At 32.6% G+C, this 24621-nt stretch overlaps 1 pseudogene; it reads right to left on the bottom strand.

Annotated features, from left to right (window-relative positions):
* Positions 1-17895: 17895 nt before the first annotated feature.
* On the bottom strand, positions 17896-21937 carry LOC120202053 (annotated as a pseudogene).
* Positions 21938-24621: the final 2684 nt, after the last annotated feature.

Genomic DNA, 24621 nt, shown 5'->3' on the forward strand with positions numbered 1-24621 from the left:
CTTTGGATTATTAGCATTTTTAGTCCCTAAATTTACATATTCCATTAATTTGATTTAAATGATTGTTTCGTTATTTTTGTTTTAATTTTATTTTTTACATTTTTTTCTTTCTTTAATTCTTTTATTGCTTTTTATATTTCACATTCGCATTGGCTATAGCATGATACACATCATATGTGACCTGACATTTAACAATTAAGTTAACGATTTTAGTAACGAAAAGATTTTATTGGTATAACATTGATAATTTAAAGATGAAATTAGAATATTTTATAGTTTAGGAGTAACTTGAAATCAAAAGTTATAGTTTGAGGACTAACGGTACAATTAAGTCTGAGGATTCTTATCAGTTAAAACATACAAGGAAAATGATATGAGAAATCCTTTTGTTTTTATATTTCTTGTTCATAAAAAAACAAAATTATTAATTTCTTTGGAACTTCAGCATATAGCCCAAATCCCCATCAAAACTCTCATAAATCTAAGAAGGATAAACTACAAGTTTAGTATCTAAATTATTATTTTTATTTTATTTTAATATCTAAACTTTAATTTTTTAAAACAATGTCTAACATTTAGTTTATGTTTTATTTTAGTATCACGTCGTTAAAAACTTAACGAAATGTTAACTGTCACCATAAGGTAATATCAAATCATCATTGAAAAAGTAAAAAAAAATATCACGACAACAGTTCTATTCATTTTTAAATAGTAGGTATCAAATTAAAATCTAAATTAAATATTATATATGATTTTCTTAAAAAGAGTTTGAATACAAAAAAACGAAATAAAAGTAATAATTTAATTATTAAACTTGTAGCTTATCCATGTAAGAAACCAATCATCATTTACTACCATACATCGATCGGAATAGCTTTATTCTTGAATAAAAGTTGCTGCTCCTTTCTCCCCTTTCCCTCTCCTCCTGCTAGAGGTTCTATATCCACGCCTCACGCTCCCATCACTCCGAATCAACGGCACATCGTTTGCTTCCTCGCCATCGTCCGCCGTCACTATACGGATGCAGAAACATCGATCCAATGATGCGAAGAATACAGTTGATACGCCGTTGATCAACCACATAACAACACCGTCAAGCTTTCCGCACCCAGACCCGGCAGCAGCTGGTTGTGAGCCATGAGCGGAGGGTGATGATGGCTGAACGTTATTCGATCGAAGATTGAAGAAATATGAGCAGTTGGTAGTAGTAGTGGTGGAAGTTGTGGCTTCCATGGCCTTGAATTTGTTGGAAATGATAACGATGCTGAAAGCTTTGAAGTTGGCAGAGAAAAAGGGAGAGGTGGTTTGTTTTGGCTAAAGTAGAGGGTTTGGGAGTCCCATAAGTTATAACTATGGTTGTTTTCTTATCAGTGTAAGGCACCTAATTCCTACCTATGCCCTTTATTCATTGTGGAATTACAATGGTATTTTATTGAAGGCTTATATCACAAATAAGTACTTAAAGTATATTTTCTTTTTCATTTAGGTATTTAAAGTATTTTTGGTCAAAAGAAATACTCAGATTTATTTTTTGATCAAATCAAATATCTAAAAATAAGTTAAAATAAATACATAAAGTATTCAATCTAAATTCTAAAAAGAAAAAGTTACCACGTGACATTAATTAAAGAATATTTTAATTAATTAAAGAATATTTTAAGTACTTAGATAAAAAAATTAAATATTTTAGGTACCTAATTTGACCAAAAAGATAACTTTAAATATTTATTTTGATAAAAAAATATTTTAAATACTTTGATAAAAAAAATGATATGCTTTAAGTACTTATTTGTAATATAAGCATATATTGAAAGTGGACATAGATCATGCCTCAATGTCCTTCCTTGTATATGTGTATTGTATTTTGATCGCTTAAATGTAGTTACGTTTGATTTAAGAATTAGATTATCAAGAAAATATGATTGTGATTGATTTTTTTTAAAAATATTTATACATGATATATACATATAAAGTATAGTTATATCATTCATACTTGTGTAAAGTGTTGTTATTGAATTAATAAAGACTTACAATTTTTGTAACTTATAGTGTTTGTATATTGATATGTGTAACTTATTATACTTCCTAGATATATTTAGATATAAAATTTATAAGTTTCAACTAATTCAGTCAGAGTATTTTTTTACAGTGTTGATAATAAACTATATTTTACATGTATATATTAGGTATAATATATATTTCTAAAAAATAGTTTTTATTTTTTTATAATTTATAATTTTATCAATTTATAACTTATGTTATGTATTCATTTGTTTAATTTCTAATAATAATTTTAGTATTTTTATTTTAGTATTTTTTTGAATATTTATATTTATATTTATATTTAAAATTTAAAATAATTTTAATTTTTTTAAAAATAAATAATCCCTTGAAATTTTAAAAACCCAATTTTACCCTCGAACAAGACAAAAAACTAATTTAGTTCATTTGTCATATCATCATCTATCGTGGATTGCCACGGTAGCACTGTGAACCACCACATTTGTATCGTGGATTGTCATGTAAGTACTGTAATGGTCATGATGGAAAACGTTGATCAAAATGTCACATTGAGTTTGTTTTTTGAGTTGGAGGACCACACTGAATGAAAAAAAAAATCGATAGACACATTGGTTTTTTTTTTAAACTACAAGGGTCTCGTATGCCTTTTTGCTTTAAATTAACATTAACTATTATTGTATTAATGTGATTGTTAACGATGTCGATGTGATAGAAGAATAACATTTGAGGTTTTAAGATGTTCGATGGCAATATTAACTTTTTTTTTAAAAAAAATTGAGGAATTAATTTAAATTTTATATAATATAAAAATCGAAATTTAAAAACATATTTATAAAGTATTAAGAATTGAATATTTTCATAAAAAAAAGTCTTTATTTTCTTTCGTCAGCCTAGGTCTGCTGCTATTTCTTGAACATATTTTCAATAGAATCAACTTGTATTAAAGTACCAATAGCTTTTAAGGTTCCTTCGTATAGTTTAAAAATATTAGAATTTTGTACCAAAATGGTATTCATGAATGAATCTCAAATTTCTGTATTCTCAAATGTAATCAATATAATGAGATAACACTAATTTAAATTTCTCCACAATAAAATTAAATTCTTATTAATATATTCGCCTAAAATAATAAAAAATTATAATTGACTAAATGGTAATGTAGAAACTCAAATCAACATCCTCTTGTTATATCGATTACTTCTAAAAATAAACTAGAGATCCAAAATAATACTTAAGGGAAAAATTGATACTCAAGATGTCAAGAAACAATCAAAGATTTGTCCTATTTATTTAATTTTTTAAAAATAATTTAGTATTTTTATTGAAGATAAGCCTCTTTTAAAAAATCATTCATAAACGAAAATCAAACATAGACTCAATTTGGATAGTAGAAAGAGGAAAATGGTGTCCCTAAAATATTTTTAGCAGAAATTATATATTAAAATAGAAGCAAAAACCGAAGTCAAGGTCAAAAGTTGTAATATTATTTTTTAATAGTATGATGTAATTATAAAATAATATGTGTTCGGAATTTTTAGTAGTCAATTAACAATGTACACATATCTTACAAACATAGTTGCTCAAAACTTGGATTCTCTAGAAAGAACAACATTCTCTTTTATCACTAAGACCACTCGATGAGTTCAAAGTTACAACATTAACATGGCATTAATCATGTCATGACACAAACCACCTATAAACCAAAAATTATTCTATGTAATGTATATATTAATATTATACTTTCCAAATCATCATCTTCTCCAATAACACATAATAAAATTGATTACAAGAAAAATAATTGGTAAAAGGATTGTGAATTAATTCTGATATCAAGAAAAAAGACAAATTAAAAGCAAATTTACAGGATTCTTAATAAACTAAATCTCAAACAAAACCTTTGAATAACAAAAATGAATAAAAATATGCAGTTAATAAGAGTGTTTGTAGATTCATTTCCCTTCTCCATATTTATTATTTTCATTACATCTATTATTTTTGGGTATAATAATCAAAACACTTTTTTAAGAGATAAAGCCATTAACAATTGCACGAATCAAACTATCTCAGTGGTTAAAAAGATGAGTGTTATTTCTAGAGATCATAGGTTCGAGCACCAAAGAGACTGCAAATGTATTTAAGCTTTTATCGTCAAATGATTGAAAATCTTTAAAATAAATATTACTATTAAAATATAAATAATGTGATTTTTTAATTAATAAGACTATATATGACGTGATAGGAAGAGTCCATATAATAATTTCTCGAAAGTGAGGTAATTTACCCCCACATTTTCTGGCCAAATATACCATACAATTAACAACCCTAAGTCTTTTTTTTAGTTTTTGGAGACTGAGGGAGGGGATATGAATGGTGTATATGCTGCAAGCCTATAATACTGATATGGAAATGAACGAATTGTTAGTGGTAGTTGTTAAGTAATATCAGAAATGAATGGAGCAGCGAGAGTAGGACCAAATTTATTATGTAGAACAGCAGGATGTGCTTTTCTGCACTATATGCATGAATAAGATAACTAGAAATCAATATAATATTTATTGTATTTTATAATTGTTATTTTTTTATTTTATTAATCTGGATAAGTAAAATTTATTATATGTTAAGAATAACTTTTAACTTTTTTATATTGAATGACTTACACCTCTTATATTTATGGTGTTCGAACATGAAATCTAAAAAAATAACAATAATTCTTTTACCACTAAGGTCGCTTGATTCGTGCTAAAAGTGTTAGATTTATATGTATGAAAATAGTAATTTTCGGTAGGAAGCTTGTAGTTGTAAGAGTTGATGCTGATATATAAAATGAAAGCGAGTAGGAAGATGACTTGAATGGTCGTTGTTTATTTGGGGAATATTGATCCTCATTCAAGCTACGTTGTGTCGTTGCTTTAATTACGGAGAAAGGGAGTTTTCTTATTAGTATGAGAAGAATATAAGATAGTATATGTTCAAAAGATTTTCAATCATTTGACAATGAATGTTTATATATCTCTACATATGTCGTGTTCGAATGAGAGGACCTTAAAGAATAATAATAATTCCTTAACCACCAAATCGTTTAATTTGTGCACAGAAAAAATAAGTTGAATCTTCATATTGGCTTTTCAATCATACAAGTATAGAGGAGATATGATAATATTTTTAGGTTTACCATCTAGAGTCAATATTTCACTTTGATTTTCTTATTATTTTTCAATCACTTTGATCCTTCAATTTTTAATTTTGTTATCATATTAGTTTCTGAACACTTTCTGTTTAAAAAATTATTTATGATCTACTCAAAAAATTATCGTGTGTAAAAAACTGTTTTTTAAATAAAATCATAAAATATGCATAAAAATTTCTTTTAAAAATATTAAAATTCAGTTTAAAAAACTTAAAATTTTATAATTTTAGGAAATGTTTAAATATTTTCGATATTTTTATTTGCTTGAACCTAGTAATCGACTGGCTGTGAAACTAGTGCATAGTCGATTTTAAGAATAAAAGCAATGTTATGTTCTTGAGTTCGATGGATACCAAGGCCTCATCGATTCAATGGTCGGCGTATAGTCTCCCAATTAACGAGGGATGAGCCCCAAATAAAACGTCGAACATTTTTATCAATTTCAGAACATATTTGAATCTAGTAGTTTGCATAAAGTAGACCGGGATTGTTAGGAAATAAACCGAGTACAAGTAATTTCCCTATAACCAGATTAGTGAGAATGCGAACTAAAAGCAGAAAAATAATACCCGAAATTGATCACGGAGTTCATCCAATTATGCCTACGTCTCAAGACTGCTGCAGATCTTTTACTAAGAGAGAAAATTTACAGGTGTTTACAAAATACTCACTACTCACAAGAAAGCTCTCTAGTATTGGGAGAAAGAAATGATTTGGGATTATTTTGAAGCTAAATGGGTTAGATATTTATAGTTGAAGCTTAGGGATTAATCTTGTAAATACCCTAAAGTGCAATGACTAAAAGTATTATTTAACTATTACCAAATTCAACAGACATATACCAAACTTTGAAAACCAATTTCAAAGTGAGGTGCCAAACTTTGAAAAAACCCATTCAGCTTGACTTTCAACAATCTCCCACTTGAAGACTAATTTAAATCTGTCTTCACACCTTGATCAATGCATCAACATTTCTAGTATTGTTATTCTAGCATGCCAACTGAAGCTGAACACAACTTCAGTTTGTCTGTGGTCACCGTCTTTGTCAACATGTCTGTCGGATTTTGAGCTCCACTAATCTTTTCAAGTTTCAAAATCCCATCATCCAGAAGAGACCAGATAAAATGATATCTCAATTGTATGTTCTTCGTCCTAGAATGAAAAGACGTATTCTTTGCTAGATGGATAGCACTTTGACTGTCGCAATACAAGACATTGTTTTCTTGTTTCTTGCCTAATTCTTCCAAGAAACTTTGGAGCCATACCATTTCCTTGTTGGCTTCCGTAACAACGACATATTCAGCTTCAGTTGTGGAGAGAGCAACTATCTTCTGTAGTTGAGAAACCCAACTTACTGCAGTACCTCCTAGAGTATAGATATACCCTGTAGTGCTTCTTCTGATGTCAACATTTCCGGCTAAGTCAGCATCTACATAGCCTGTCAGTATCTATCTCCACCTTTGAAACAAAGTGCTTTGTTTGTAGTACCCCACAAATATCTGAGGATCCATTTGATTGCTTCCAGTGTACCTTGCCTGGATTATTCATGTACATGCTAACAGCTCCCACTGTATGAGCAATATAGGTCTAGTACAAACCATGGCATACATTAGACTTCCAATTACTGAGGCATACGACACCTTCACCATGTGTGCACGTTCTTCCTCCGTCTTTGGTAACTGTTCTTTGGAGAGTCTAAAATGAACACCTAAAGGTGTACTTACTGGTTTAGCATCTTGCATGTTGAACCTGGAGAGTACTTTGTTGATGTATTCAGCCTGTGATAACATCAAAGTCCCCGACTTTGTGTCTCTCTTAATCCTCATCTCAAGAATCTGCTTTGTAGCGCCCAATCATTCATAGCAAACTGCTTCGAAAATTTTTACTTCAAGTTTATAATCTCTTGCACATATGAGCCTACAACGAGCATGTCATCAACATACAACAATAAAATAATGAAGTTGTTGTCGAACTTCTTGATGTAGGAACAATGATCTGCTTGGCATCTGGTAAAACCACTGCTACCCATGAAACTATCGAACTTCTTGTACCACTGTCTAGGAGCTTGTTTTAAACTATACAAGCTCTTCTTCAACCTGTATACCAGGTTTTTCTTGCCTGCCCCTATGAAGCCTTCTGGTTGCCTCATATAGATTTCTTCCTCCAAATCACCATGAAGGAAAGCTGTCTTTACATCTAACTTCTTAAGATGTAGATTTTCTACAGCTACAATTTTCAACTCCAGTCTGATTGTAAACAGTTTCACGGTTGGAGAGAAAATTTCATTGTAGTCAGTACCTTCTTTTTGCTGAAAACCTTTGACAACCAATCTTCCTTTGTAGCGTTTGCTCCCATCGTGCTCTTCTTTGATCCTGTAAATCCACTTGTTGTAGAGAGCTTTCTTGCCTGGTGGTAATTCAGCTAAATCCCATGTCTGATTAACATAAGCGAGTCCATCTCATCTTTTATGGAAGACTCCCACTTGGCTGAATCCTCCACCTGCATTGCTTTATCATAGCACTTTGGTTCACCATTTTCAGTCAGCAACAAGTGTGCAAAGAAGGCGAATAACGATGGGTTAGTTTAGGAATTCTGGAGGAGCGTCTCAGTTTTGGTATGCGTGGTTCTTCTTGAACTGCTTCAGGATTGATCTGAACATCATTTCCAGAAATCTCCTTAAACTCAGCAAATTCCTTTGTTTCAGCTTTGGTATTGGAGCTACTTGATTCTATGGTTGTCCTGCCTTTGTACATCACATTTTCATTGAAAATGACATCTCTGCTTCTGATGATCTTCCAATTTTCATAGTCCCAAAACCGGTAACCGAACTCATCACCGCCATAACCAACAAAGGCACATTTGTTGGACTTAGCATCACGTTTACTTCTTTCAGCAGGTATGTGTACATAAGAAATACAACCAAACACTCTTAAGTGTAAAAGGTTTATTTCTTTCTTGCTCCAAACTTCCTCTGGTATTCTGCCATCCAAAAGAACTGAGGGCCCACGGAAATTTGCAGTGTTGATAGCTTCAGCCCATAGAAATTTGGGCAATCTGGCATGTATCCTCATGCTTCTGGCACGTTCATTTAGAGTTCTGTTCGTGCACTCTGCTATGCCATTCTGCTGCGGTGTCATGGGAACTGTTGTCTCCATCTTGATCCCATTGTTTGCACAGAAATATCTGAATCTACTGTTTCTGTACTCTCCTCCATTATCAGACCTCAATCGCTTGACTTTCAAACCAGTCTCATTTTCCACCATGACCTTCCATTTTCTGAAGGTATCAAAGAATTTTGATTTCTTCTTTAGAAAATAAACCCACCTTCCTTGTAGAATCATCGATGAAGGTAAAATAATATAGTGAGCCTACAAGAGATGGGACTGGAGATGGTCCCATACATCAGTATGAACCAACTCTAATTTTTCAGCCTTGGGTCTTGCCAATCTTTGCAAAACTGACTTTCTTTTGTTTGCCAAAGATGCAATCTTCACATAGTCCGACATCTACATTCTTTAGATCCGGCAGCTTCCCTTTTGACAAAAGTATCTTCATCGCTTTCTCGCTTATATGGCCAAGCCTTTGGTGCCATAGGTTTGATTTTCCATTAACATCTGCTGCAATGATATTCTCTAAATTTGAGGTTACATAGAGAGTACCAGTCTTCTTACCACGAGCAATGACGAGTGCTCCTTTGGTAATTTCCATTCACAACCTGAAAAGGTTGTACTATATCCTTATCCATCAAGCTGTTATACAGAAATCAAATTTCTTTTGAGGCCAGAATACGTCTCACTCCTTTTAGCTTCCAGGTGGTCTGGTTTGGCAACTTTAATCGGATGTCTCCTTTTCCAACGATCTTCAAGGTTTCATCATCAGCTAGATGAACCTTCCCAAAATCACAACTTACATAGTTCTCCATGATTTCTCGGCATGGGGTGGAGTGGAAAGATGCCCCTGAATCCAAGATCCATGATTCAATTGGACTGTTGAAGCTTAGAATCATGGCATCACCTGTCTCCTCTGTCACGTTGGCAGATTCCTGTTCGACGGTATTTTTCCTCGGTGCTCGGCAATCTCTTTTAAAGTGACCATTCTTGCCGCAGTTATAACAGGTAAAATCTTTTTTTCCCGTTATTGATTTTCCCCTTATGGATTTGGATCTTCCACGATTTGAATTTCTTTCTGAAGTTCACCCTCTGGACTCCGTGTGCAAGGCTGAGGAGGTTGATGTTTCACCCGATTCTCTCCTCGAATTTCTTTGCTCAGTACCAGATCCCGAATATCATCGAATTTCAATTTAATATTTCCCGACGAGCTGCTAACTGTTGTAACAGTAGTATTCCAACTGTCTGGTAGAGATGATAAGAGTATTAAAGCTCAAACTTCATCATCGAAATTCAATTTCCACAGAACTCAACTGGGTTGTAATTGTGTTGAGTTCATTTAGGTGTTGAGTCACTAATGCCTTTTCGCCATTCGCAAATTGAATAATCGCCTCATCAAATAAACTTTGTTTGAGGCTGATGGATTCTCATACATACTGGAGAGAGCAGCCATAAGACCCTCCGTGGTATTTTCCTTTGCTATGTCGAAAGCAACATGCGGGACAACGTTAGTCGAATAACTCGAGGGCTTGTCTGTCGAGAAGAGCCCAGTCTTCATTCTTCATGCCCTCTGATTGCTTTCCTAAGAGAGGTTGATATAGATTTTTCTGGTACAGAAAATCTTCAATCTGTATCTTTCAAAAGTCGAAGTTCGCACCATCGAACTTTTTAATTTTCACCTTCCCTTCGTCTGCAGCCATCGCTCCCACTCGATTCTGGCTTCGTTTGGATCATTTCTGACAATTCTTGCTAACCACCATGTATTAGAACACCTCCATCGATAAATTTGTATCGTCAACAAAATTTTTAATATTCACGAAATTTACTGAATAGTAATGAATAGTAACCTCACAAAAATTGACAAAATTCACAACCAAAAGCTCTAATACCAGTTGTTAGGAAATAAACCTAGTACGAGTAATTTCCCTATAACCAGATTAGTGAGAATGCGAAATAAAAACGGAAAAATAATACCTGAAATTGATAACGGATTTCAGCCAATTATGCCTATGTCTCCAGACTGCTGTAGATCTTTTACTAAGAGAGAAAATTTACAGGTGTTTACAAAACACTCACTACTCACAAGAAAGCTCTCTAGTATTGGGAGAAAGAAATGACTTGGGATGATTTTGAAGCTAAATGGGTTAGGGTATTTATAGTTGAAGATTAGGGATTAATCTTGTAAATACCCTAAAGTGCAATGACTAAAAGTATGATTTAACCATTACTAAATTCAACAGACATATACCAAACTTAGAAAACCAATTTCAAAGTGAGGTGCCAAACTTTGAAAAAACCCATTCGGCTTGGCTTTCAACAGGGATAGCCGCTAGAACTGATTTAGCGAGAGTTGTGTATCCTTCCATTAAGAGAGTATGGGTTTTCCATCCATTTAGCTTGGCTCACATTCTATCGAACAACGAAGACGCCGATGTATGACAGGAAACCCAAAGTATTTTCCTAAAGTATCCACTTGTTGAAATCCAAGCGAAGCACAAATTGAATCCCTTAGGGTGCGTTTGGTTCACGAAATGTAAGATTACCAGTGGGAATAAAAGATTACCAGAGAATAGGATTACTATGAATGTTGTATTTTGTGTTTGGTTGGTTTAGTAGGAATGTAAGATTATCGTGTTTGGTTAAAAGAATAAAAGATTATTGGAATGTATATTTTACAAATTGTTCTTATTATATATTTGTTTTTTTAACAAGTTAAATTCTACTATAATATTACTATAATTAATTTATATATTTTCTTTAAAAATTTTAAATTCATAAAATTTATATAATTTTTTTACAAAATTGAAAAGATAAATAGGTTTAATGAAATGGTAAAATTTTATTTTAACCCCTAAACTTCATATAAAATTCTAATTATGGATTTTTTTTTGTAAATCTAAAATAGTTTAAGGATAAATTTGTAATTTAACCTTCATAGAATTTTATTATTCAACAATAGAAGAAGGATAATTTTGAAAAAAAAAATTAAGGGCATTTTAGTCGAAAATGCCGATAATCCAACAATATCTAAGGGAAGGGGGTAATCACATTCTCGGTAATATACCCCAAAAAATTCACTGTTGGTAATAAAATATTACCGGAATAAGATTACCAGCCAACCAAATGGGGGAATGAAGATTCCATTCCCCCGGTAATATCTTATGCCGTGAACCAAACGACCCTTTAGTGTATTCTCTGTATTGGGAGAGAAATAAATTTGAGTTTTCCTCGCATTGACCTTTTGACTGGAGAATTTGTGAAAATCCATAAGTAACGAGGAAATCAAATTGGCTTGTCCAAGACTAGCTTTAGCATATAGTATGAGATCCTCCGCGAAGAAAAGATGAGAAAAATGTAAACCATGGCAAACTAATTGAAACAAATCCCATGTATCTTAAGAGAAAGACCGATTAATGCTATTGCCGAACCATTCCATAGCGATGACAAATAGATAAGGCAATAAAGGGTCACCATGACGGATGCCATTTGCAGGCCAAAAGGGAGGCGAAAGGAAGATGATGTGATGCAGTGCGTAATAACTCCAATGAGATTGTCATGAATATATGCATCTCGGAGTGAGTCAACAATAAAATCTCATTCGAGTTTGTCGAGAACTTTTTCCAAGTCTATCTTAATGGCCATCCAACCTTTCTTTATTTTCTTCCTACGGATGAAATGAATGATTATGACTTGATGTAAAGTGGATCAAATTTGGAATATGATACTTGTAGGATAAAATTTCAAAATAATCATTAAATTATGTTAAAATGATCTTTTCAATCGTTAAACTTTTAAAAATTACAAAATAGACATTACGTTCTTAGTTGTTTTTAACTGTTGTTAAGAGGATGATGTGACATACTAAATTAATGAGTAATATCTTATTTAATCCCTCACTTAAAACTACAATTTTATTTTGATATTTTTCTAATATCTAAGTAATAATTCTAAAAACATAAAATATAAAAAATCATAATTTGCTTTTAAAATTATAATTTTGACAATTATTTACAAATTATATATTTTTAAAAAAACTTTATATATTTCTCACTACTTAGACACTCACCCTCCCTCCAACCTATAACAAAAGTTTAATTATCAATATTTCGTGTTTCTTGTGACCATAGCAAATTTGTTATTGTCTTCTTTAAAGCTTTTATGAAACCTGTAGTGATTCTAAAGCATATATTGTTGAATACCTCACAGGCCAAAAAAAGGCTCAAAACAATAAGAGGAAGAAACAAGAATCGAATGGAAGAGCACTTGATTTGAAAGTTAGCATAAAGCATCATTTTATAGGCAAAGAACAACCTGCAACATTAAATAAAATATTAAAGCTTACAACTTAAACTTTCTAACATTTATTAAAGTATAACATAAATTTAATTAATACATTAGTGTTAATATTTTAACACTTCCCCTCAACATCAACTTTCTTGCCGAGCTAAAGACTTAAACTTTCGAGCTTGTTGCCACCCAAACCTTTCATGAATAGGTCTGCCACTTGGTTTTCTGTGTTCATACGTTCAACCTTAATTTGTTCGTGCAATACTTTTTCCCTAACAAAATAGTAGTGTACCTCCACATGTTTAGTTCTTGCATAAAAAATTGGATTCTCAGCTAACGTATGGCTGACAAGTTGTGACAATATAGGGTGAATGGAAACTCCACTTGTTGATGCAAGTCCTTCAACAATTGAAAAAGCCAAGTGCTCTCTTAAGTTTCCATTGTTGATGCACGCTACTCTGCTTTAGTGGTTGACAAAGACAATGTGGGTTGTCGTTTGCTACACTAGGAAATTGCTCCAAATCTAAGTAAAACACATACCCTGAAGTTGAGAGTCAGGTATCGTGATCACCTACATGGTCAGCATCACAATAGCCAACTAACTTTGTAATACCAAACATCGGGTCAGTGACTAAAGTGTAAGAATTTAAAATTTAGTGGTTTAATTTGAATAAATTGAAAAGTTCAAGGACTGATTTTGAGAATTTTTGTCTAGGACTTATTATCAAAGATTGAATAATGGAAGGGAATTATGGTCTTTTAGCATGAAATGAATTTAAAATATTTTATTTTAAAGGATATTAAAGCATGTGGAAATAAGGAAGGAAAATCCTAGAACCTTTGGATATTTTCTCTTCTTCTTCTTCATCTTCTCTTCCACTGTAAAACTCCATTGCCAAGGTGAGTTCTTTTGAAGTTGGTTAATCTTTTCTTTTTTGGGTTGGTTTTGAAGCCTTGAGTGGTATAGAAACTTAAGGAAAGCTTTAAGATGAATAGAAACTAATAGTTGGTGAATTAAGGGTGAATTAGTAAAATGGGTTTTTAAGTGAAAGGATGAAATTTAGTTAGTAATTAGATTCTAAAGGCATATTTGACTTGTCAAATGTCTAATTAAGGTATTTGAAGTATTAAAAATGATTGAGAATATGTTTGAATATTTGGTATGATTTTTAGTTTTAAGTGTTCCATAGAGAAATTTGGATGTTAAAAGGTAATTAATGGATATAAGTTGGTTGTGATCAATGTTAGTAAGTTTAAGGGTTTGATTGGAGCTAAAAGCATGAGATTTATGTGAAGTGTTGGTAAAATTCGAAGTGAAATAGGTGAATTATGAGCAAGGGTATCGGTACTGGAAGAACATTACCTATACTATAAGGTTAAACTGAATGAAATAATATGTATATTATGAACATTATCGATACTGATTAAAGTAGTATCGATATTGATGTGGTGGTATCGATACCAATGGTGAGATATCGATACTATAATTGAAGATGAAATTCCAGAATGCCAAAATGGTATCAATACTGAAGTGGGTATCGGTACCATAGAAGAAAAGTATCGGTACTGTAGGAGGGGTATCGATACTATTCAGTCTAAAATTTAAATTAAGAGTTTTCGTTCCGTTTATGTAAGTGCTAATTGGTTATCCGTTAATGGAAATTTGGTATTGATATTGGACATGTATATGTGCAGATTTGGATAAAAAATGTACCGAAGGAATCAATATAGTAAGAGATTGAACGAAAGAAAAAGGATTTCGTTTAGGACTTATGTGAGGCAAAGGTGAGTGCAATTTATTTATGTTATATAAGATAGGAGGACGGCTTGCGATAAGCCAACCACAAATTTTTTTCAATCGAAAACAATTTATTTATTTTTTGCAATATTTTTATAATGTTTTATATAAATTGTCTTTTTGAAATACTGTTTTAAATTGTATTAGTATGTGAATATGTTATATATGAATGTGTTCTACGTGGAAATTGTTCTATGTGAATGTGTGCTATGTGGATAAAAGATGCTTTGAATAAGGAAATGAAAAATAATTATATGGTTAAAACCCAAAGTACATGTATGAGAATTAGAGGTATAGTTGGCATACTAAGAGTCGAGGGTTCTACGCGGTCCTTCAGGACATATTCTACGTGGTCCTTCGGGACAAATTCTACGCGGTTCTTCGGGACAAATCTATGTGACACTTCAGTGCATATTCTATGTGGCACTTCGGTGTAACTTTTATGAGCAATGGTGACTGCAATTATAGTGCACAACCTCAATGTACTCACATACCTTGAGTTCTCAGTTATATGCGTTGGGCTAATAAAACAAATTGATATAAATTGAGCAATGTGTAACAGTATACATGGTTTTCATGAAGTGCGTCTTGTTTTATGAATGCAAGTGTTTTTAAATGTGTTATTATGCTCCGTATTGCCTCACTAAGTCAACGACTTAGCATGTGATTGTTTCACACATAGGTTCAAAGAGATCCTATGATTAAAGCTAGGAAAAGACAGCATACGCTTGAAGAAGATCAGATCAGAACAATTTGAAATGTAGGTTTCTTGTTATTTTGAAATTTTGTTGGCATGTATCATAAAGTTTTAAATTGTGATGCACTGATCCGTTTTGTAATTATACTATTTTAAATTTATAAAAAATATATTATGTATTTATTTTCATTGTGATTATGAATTTTCAAAATAAATATTTATATAAGGGTTCATCATAAAAATACAAATAAAAGTTTAATTTTTTAATGAATTTTCAAAGAGGAAAAGTTTTAAAAGTCAATGTGATACCTTAGATTCGTATTCGGGTTTGGTACGGGTTTGGGTGTTACAAGCTTGCAATCTCAACCTTTTTTGTACTGAATACCTTGATCAATTGTACTTTTCACGTATCTTAAAATCCGTCAAACTACTTCCAAGTGAGGTTTCTTTGGATTTTTCGTGTAACTACTCACAATGCCAATTACAAAAGAAATATATGGTGTAACACCCCCAACTCGTATCTGACCCGATATGAATCCGATGTGTCAATTTACTTTTTAAAACGTTTACTAATACAAAATCTCATAAAATTTAAAACTTTTATTGAATCAATAGTGCAATAATTTACATAAATACCATCAAAATGATTACAAAATCGATCAGAGCATATATGATTTAAACTGTAATTACATGCCAACATAATTATTACTACAAAATACATATTGTTTTAAATCACTTTTGATCTGATCGCTTCAAAGGAGATGATGTCTTCCTAAACTTTAGCTATGGTCTTTCTGTTTCTTGGTACCTACGTGTAAACCACTTACACGCTAAGTCACAGACTTATTAAGGCATAATATGACACGTAACAATGAATTCATGAAACATGCACTAATACCATTCCATCATGACATTACAATTTGCATATATTTACTAAACTATAACATATATAATCATAAAATGCACAATTGAAACCTATCTTCTTATAAGGGTTTTAATTCAATTTATCTTTTAGATGCCCATGTACATTATTGAGAACATGAGGTATGTGAGTACACTGAGGTTGTGCACATATGCTGTCACCACAGCTCGAATAAATTCCCACTAAGGGCACTTAAAATTTGTCTCAAAGGACCACACTTATATGTCCCTAAGGACCACATAAATGTCCCGAATGACCACTCCTTAAGGATCACATATATATTCCAAAGGATCAATATGTGTTCCGAAGAATCGCATATATGTTCCCAATGATTACATATATATCCCGAAGGACCACATTGAACCCTCGACTCTTAGCATGTCAATTATACCTATAACTCTCATATCATATAACATGGGCTTAAATATGGATACATTTCACATTTTCATCTTCTATCATCTTTCATATAAATACATCACATACTTCCCATGTTCACATATGATCACTTGTCTTATAATACATAACTTGGATTTGTTCTCTTATGGTTGCATATATCACATATTATATCATATTAAAGCTGTATGAGTTATGCACATACTTATTATAATCATAACAAATGCATGTACATGAATATGAAACCATGAAATCTAATATAGGAAATAGACTTATCACAAGTCTTATTTCCATAAAACAATATCTATACTAACTATGATATGCATTCACCTTAGCCTCACTTGATTCGAATCAATTCTAGAACCATATCTCTCTCTCGACCATTTCTAATTTTTCGATTGTTCCGGAACTTGCTTATGCTAGATATCTATATAATCATACATTTATACACATATCAGCATTCCAAATATCTTGATTCGATCCTTAATTTCTTAAACTAAAAGAAAGCATAATTTCTGTTTTTATTTAAAATAGTATCGGTACCCCCTGTAGGATGTCGATACTTCCCTAGCTATGGTATCGATACCGAGCTTGGGTATCGATACCCAATTTACATTATAGAATTCTTATTTCAAAAATAGTACCGATATTGACCTTATGGTATCGGTACCCTGGTATCGATATTAACTACCCAGGTATCGATACCCCATGAATAACGTTTTCAAATTCAGACTTATGGTATCAATATTCAACCAATATCAATACCCCTATACCAAATCTCACTCTTTATGCTTGAAGTATCGGAACTAGATGACGCAGTATCGATACCCATAACCCAGATTTCACTTTTTAAACCCCAAAATTAACCCATACAACTTAAATCCTTCATGTCTTATTCCTTTTTATACTCACTACTAGAAAAAACCCCTTTAATGATACACATTGCGCGTCATCTATGGTACTGATGACACACAAATGCTTGTCGTTGAAGCCACCGACATGAAATTTTGATGACGCGCAATTCTGTGTCATAAATCTATGACGCGCATTTATGACATACATTTATGACGTGCATTTATGATGCGAATTGAGCGTCATTGAAGCCCCCGTTATAAATGAAGATGACACACATTTGTGTGTCATAAATTTATGACACGCATGTATGACTTACATTGCATGTCATTGAAGCCCCTGTCATAAATGAAGATGACACACATTCGTGTGACGTAATTGTATTTCATAAATTATATATATATATATTTTAGATTGACAAATAATCATACTAAATCACATTTAATGCCTCATAATACTAAATATATATATCATAGTATATATAAGCAATCCATTTGTATATAATATATTCACACTACAAATAGTTTACAATAAACGATTAGTCAAAGAAAACAAAGAAAATACGACATTGAGAAAGAACATATAATCATTATATATATACAATAATGCACTTTGTTTTCACATACTTAGAGCTTTGAGCATCTAGATAAAAGTCACAAATATGTGCAAATAGCAGTGTTGCCAAACCTGTATTGACAAAAAAAATTAAGATGCTTAGAATATGCAAAAACAATATCAACAAAAGGTAAGGAAAATAAAACAAAGATGTCAAAATTTTGCACAACCAGTACATAATAAGCTCCATATCGTGTAAGCAATTTGCAGCCTATAGCATAAACCTTTTGGCAACTCAACGGCTTAAATGCATTTAAAATTTAATTTTCATTAAAAGTATAAGAAAAACAAATTAGTGTTGTCAGAACCAGTTTCAGGGCAAGGCATTAAGATATGAAAACACGAAGCAAGACAAATGGCAGTAATTCAACAAATTAGGATCCTGCTTAATTAAGAAACTTTATTATGCAGAGAAGACAACTTGACCACTCCGCGAAACCCCCTTAACCTTAGTTCAAGTTTAAGAAACAAAATAAAGGATAAAACAATACATGTAGCAGGTATTTCTACTACATCTATACTTGATTTGAGCTTAACAATAATCATCCAGGTTTATTTAGTTGAGAATTTTCACAAACTCAAGTTAACCTACCAACTTGGGTGCAGTAAATCTTTAACAACCATTAGGATAGGAAAGAAGACAGATCATTAAGTAACAATATTATACTTAAAACAAAAAAGAGTCTGAAACAAGCAACAAGTTCACAAGTAATACTCTGTTTTCAGTCTCGGGTATGTAGTTTTTGCTGACAGAAGTAACTCATTGCACAACACAAACCACACCATAATAAGGAAAACACTACACTACACACCAAACACAAATTCCAGTCATACCACAATTAAATACTTACCAAAGACTTGATGCAAAGAAGGCACTTATAGGTATTGCACATGTTGCATATCTACAACACCGAGAACATTTGTTTAGGAAAGAGAACATCGATACTGTAGCTAAGCAGTAATTGAGAATAATAATAGCTATTTAGATAAATAATAACACTTACATTTCAAATGTCATTTTGATAGGAGCTACAACATGCATGGCAAGATTGAGGGAGACGAAAATGCATTACAAAACTAGGCAAAACAATGGAAAATGAAGCTTGCATAGAAAAATAATATCTATGCTCTCAAATTTATATTTCGCCTCTGTAGGTAAAATACAAAGCACAAAAAATACAATGAATCTTTAGTTTCAGGTCATAAAGAGACCACTAAGTTCTGAAAATGGGGACAATGTAACAAAAAAAACACATTTTATTGTGACGAACTTAATTGGCATTCCTACAGCTAGTTGCATTTGCATATATTGTTGAGACAGGAGTATGTGTATGTATGATATGAAAGATGTGTATATGATACAAGAAATGTTTATGTGTGATATTTTTATTCTTTATTCTACAAGAAAATATACTAGTCCATATGATAGTTGTATGACTAATGTGTATGTATGATATGACAGATGTGTATCAGAAAAGTTTGCTTAAATTCTCATTGACCAGTACTTGAAGTCGTTCTCGACTATCTCTTTCAAGAACTTACAAACATAATATCCACACTCGGTACCTCCCGACTGACGGAGACACTACAAACAATTTACAATAAACGATTAGTCAAAATAAAAACTGCAATTTAAACAACGAATGATCAAAGTCCTCACCAAAACATTGATCCAATTGAGGCTAACCCTTTTGTTAGATCCACTTTGAGCAGTGTACAATATCATTGCCCTATAAAAATTGATGAAATATATCAAAGAATATACTATAATGTTTCGATAATTTATGTTACTTACGCATTAATAATCTGCTTCAACTGCTGATGGATATTGGTGGGCCCCAAGAAATCATGATAATAACTTGTTGCTTCATATCTATCACCGCCAACACCCAAGTAGGAAGCATAATGGCTGTAATAAAAATGAAGCCACAAGTTAAAAGTAAGTGTTTCTCATCAATTGCGAACATGTAAGGAGTCTGAAATGCAGAGTCGCGTGACAAAAAATTGTATATTATAATATTAACCACAGAAAATTCACTACATATTACTTAAAGATAGATAATACCTTGAATCAAAATAATTAATAAGCTCCCTTACTTTAGGTACCAACTCCAAGAAATCCCTGAAGTTGATATTGTCAATAAGTTTGTTCTGCAAAGTAAAATACATTGCATGACTACAAATCCATCAAACAACAGTAAGAGATTACCAGAAAATAAAGAAAGGGGGCTAGAGAGATTCATGTCTTCAGTTCAATTCGACCAAAGCTTGCAAGTGCACAAAGAACACCAAAGTAGCAACATCTTGAGGAGCAATGACTTCACTGTCTGAATTCCCCAATTCAGGACCCACTTCTTAGAACTGCACGCATAGAAAAGACAATCAATCCAACAATGAAATGGTAATTGCTCAAAATAAAATTAATCACAAAATCTCGCCTGTTACATTTCATATTAATAACCAATACAAGATGACCAACAGACAGATACCTCTGCAACAAAAAGCATAGTAGGCAAACTAGGAATTGATCAGGCCAACAAACTTTTAGGGATTGCTCCAGATAAAGGAAGCATAACTAAATCCTTGAGGTACACAACCATCGCACTGTAATAGCATCAGAACGACACTACAATACTAGTTTTCTTTTGAGTCCATCAAATTAACTCTCTTTAAGTTTTCTACCATAATGTCCTCCACCAAATCCAACACCATAAATGATTCCAGGCTTCCTTTGAGGAAATCAATGCTTCGGGCATGCTTAAAATGAAGATTGTTTACACTAAGTTCATTGAACTTATTGAGCTCAAGATCAAGTCACATATATTTTGATCATATAGGACAAGATTTCAAACCAAATTGTGTGGCTTAAATTGCTTCTGAACTCACTTCTAGAAAATGACTTAGTAAAGGACCATAAGTAAATACTACACACTTCAGCCATATCTCAAATTCAACATATCAGGAATAAAAGATAGTGCATGTAACGATCCTAAATCATTGTAGGATGAAAAATTGCAACATTTGAATTTTGGAAGATCAAAAAACAATTTATAAGCTGAAAAACCTTCCGAGCAGCAAGCTTGTACTTCTTAGACTCCAAATGAGGCAATCCGATGGCACATCATAGCTTAGCAGTAGTGGAGGGTCAAGTGCCTTGGGTGTTTGCTCAGCCTTACTAATGTAGCTTCTCAAATGTGAAAATTGACCCATCTCAATGCTCACAAGAATAACGCTCAAACACATTTGAATAACATGCTTTGACGTAGTACAGCAATCTCGAGTTCGAACGTAGCTTTTAAAAACACCCCCCAGTGCACCATGAGCATATTAAAAATCTCCAAAATCATTGTAACCCATTCTTATACTTTCTTTGATTAAATTAGTCTGAAAGTTAGAAACCAAACAAATTAAAAGAACTAAATAGTTTCTAGAAAATAAATTTAGTAAGAAAGATAAAATTACCCTGTAGACATTGAGTTCACTCTCGAGCTTCTCTTTCCTTTTCTCGGCTTTTCGATCAACCATAGCGCAACAGGCAGCATCCATCGAATAGTTCAGACCCAATCGACAGTCAATCTTCTGGACTATTTCACGGAATAGCTGATTGTTCTCCCCCTTTTTGAACTCTTCGTAAGCCATCCTTAGGGCTTCTAATTGTATTGCGGTATTATCGTAGTGGTCGGTGATGAATATAAGCCGCATGATCTTGGTACGGCCAGAGTAAAGTGCAGCGTAGGCCTCAATTTCTAGGTGTTCGCCACTAATGATGGGCCAGAACTTTCGCTCCGTTGTCGACGTTGAGGATGATGGTGCATCGTTTACATCCCCGATGCCGTTCGCACACATCTCCTCCATTAGTAGATTCGAGATGTTGTCTTCTCCAACCATTGTTTAAATTTTTTTGAAAGAAATATAAATGAAAGGATATCTGAAATTTAGGAATTTTTAGGGATAGGGTTTGTGTGTGAACTTTTTAGCTTATCACAGTCAAACTCGGCCTAACAAGAAGAAGAGAATCAGGATGATAATAAGGAGAGAAAAGGAGAGTGGAAAACATTAGGAGTGAACTGATTATAGAAGGGGAAGATACGGGAAAGGATGAAAATAATGGGGAAATTAAAAGATATTTTTATGGATGACACAAAATTAAAAAGTGTATTCCGTGATTTTGTAAATTTTTTGGATTATGACTATTAAATATGACACACATTATTGTAAGTCATAAATCATTTAAATTTAAAAAAACATGACATTTTTTTATGATACACTTTTTTGTAAGTCATAAATTAGCGTGTTTCATCGTTCGTGTGTCATTAAAGGTATATTTTCTTGTAGTGACTCTTAACTTAAGTACACATACTCACACCAATTTATATTCATCTAACACATCTTTATCTTCAAAATCTCCTCCTATAACTTGAATTTAAGAATACTACCAAATTTCAAGATGTTCTAATTTCAATTCTAACACTTTATACTTTGTAATTCAGTTGATGGCAAGTTAATTCTAGTCTCAAACTTTATTTACTAACTCTCTTCCAAGATTTCTCTTATTTTAATCATTCCTAACTCTCTCATCTTTTGATTTTAAGATAACTTAAACTTTCCTTAAGCTTAAGTATCGTCTAAAGAACATATCCCGAACTTAAATTCAATGAATAATCACTTAGCAAGGAACTCACCTTTTCCAATTAGCTTTCACGCCTGAATGAAGAATAAGAAGAAGAGTTCTCTAGAAACTTTTCTTTTTGCCTCCTAATTCCACGTGGTTTAAATATAACCACTACTAAATTTAATTATTTTCTTTACCAAATGACCTCTTTGTCCTTATATTCATCATTCTTTGCAATTCAATCATGCACAAAAATTTCTATATAAGTCCTTGAACTTTTCAATTTATCTACTTTAGTTACTAAATTCTGGAGTTTTACAATTTGGTCACTAACCCAATTTTTAGGATGTTACAAATCTTTCCCCTTAAGAAAATTCGTCCTCAAATTTTCACTGCACAAAGAGATAGGGTACTGATTTCTCATGTCCTCTTCACGTTCCCACGTTGCTTCCTCTACCTTGTGATTCCTCCACAATACTTTGACCAATGGATTAGTATTGTTTCTTAGTTGCTTTACCTCGTGAGCTAAACTTTGGATAGGTTCTTCCTCATAAGTCAGGTCAGGTTGAACCTCTATCTCTTTTAGTGATACAATATGGGAGGGATCATACCTATATCTCCGAAGCATTGAAACGAGAAAAACATCATGTATTTTCTCCATTTCAGGTGGTAAAATTAATTGATATGCCACTGGTCCCACTTTCTTAATGATATCATAGGGTCCAATAAACCTAGGACTAAACTTTCCTTTTCATCGAAATCTCAATACCTTCTTCTAAGGAGATATTTTTAAAAACACTTTATCTCTAATTTGATACTCTATTTCTTTCCTCTTCAGATCCGCATATGATTTATGTCTATCAGCTACTACTTTCATATTGTTCTGAATAATTAGAACCTTTTCTTTCACTTCCTGAATCAACTCAGGACCAAGAACTTTTTGATCCCTAAGCTCGTAGGCATACAACACTTCCTCTCATATAGAGCCTCATAGGGAGCCTTTTTGATACTTGACTGGTAGCTATTGTTGTAAGCGAATTCAGCAAGTGGCAAATATTTTTCCCAGGACCTCTTGAATTCTATTACACAAGCTCTCAACATATCTTCAAAAAATTTGAATAGTTTGCTCTAACTGTCCATCGGTTTGAGGATAAAATGATGTGCTAAAGTTTAATCGAGTTCCTAACGCTCCATGCAAAGTCTTCCAAAACCTCAATATGAATCTATGATCTCGATCAAAAACAATTGAAATAGGTGCCCCATGCAGTCGTATAATCTCCCTGATATACAATTTAACATATTTATCCATAGAGAAATCAACTCGTACCGGAATGAAATGAGCTGACTTAGTTAATCTATCCACGATCACCCAAACATAATCTCTTTTGTTCGAGTCAAAGGCAATACCGTCACAAAATCCATCGTTACATTCCCTCATTTCCATTAAGGAATAGACATTGGTTGTAATAGTCCTGACGAAAGCTGATGCTCAGTTTGACTTGCTAGCGAGTCAAACACTTGGATACAAATTCCATAATATTCTTCTTCATTCCAGGCCACCACTATCGACTCTTGAGATCCATATACATTTTTTCCACCAGGGTGCATCGTCAATGGACTATAGTGAGTTTCTGTTAACAACTCCTTCTTTAACTCATCATCATTCAGAATCACTAATCTCCCTCGGTAATACAGATTCCCATCAGACTTGATCTATAATCTTTCATCTCCTCATTGTTAACTTGTTGTAATTTCTTCAAACACTTTTCATCTTTAACTTTTAACTCTTTAATTCGATTCAACCATGATGGTTTAAGCTTCAATTCTACATATATTGCACACTCTCCATCTAATGACAACCTGGCATCTAGAGCTCGTAAGGCTGCAAATGTCTTCCGACTTAAAGCATCTGCTACCATATTTGCTTTTCCAGGATGGAAGTTGATTACCACATCATAATATTTTAGAAATTCCATCCATCTCCTATGTTTAAATTCAATTCTTTTTGGGTCATCAAATATTTCAAGCTCTTATGATCGGTATATAAATTGTAACGTTCACCATTTAAGTAGTGACACCAAATCTTAATAGCAAACACTACTGCAACCAACTCTAGATCGTGATTTGGA

Source organism: Hibiscus syriacus, unplaced genomic scaffold (assembly GCF_006381635.1).
Source record: "Hibiscus syriacus cultivar Baekdansim isolate YM2019G1 unplaced genomic scaffold, ASM638163v2 tig00008146_pilon, whole genome shotgun sequence".
Taxonomy (NCBI): Eukaryota; Viridiplantae; Streptophyta; class Magnoliopsida; order Malvales; family Malvaceae; genus Hibiscus; species Hibiscus syriacus.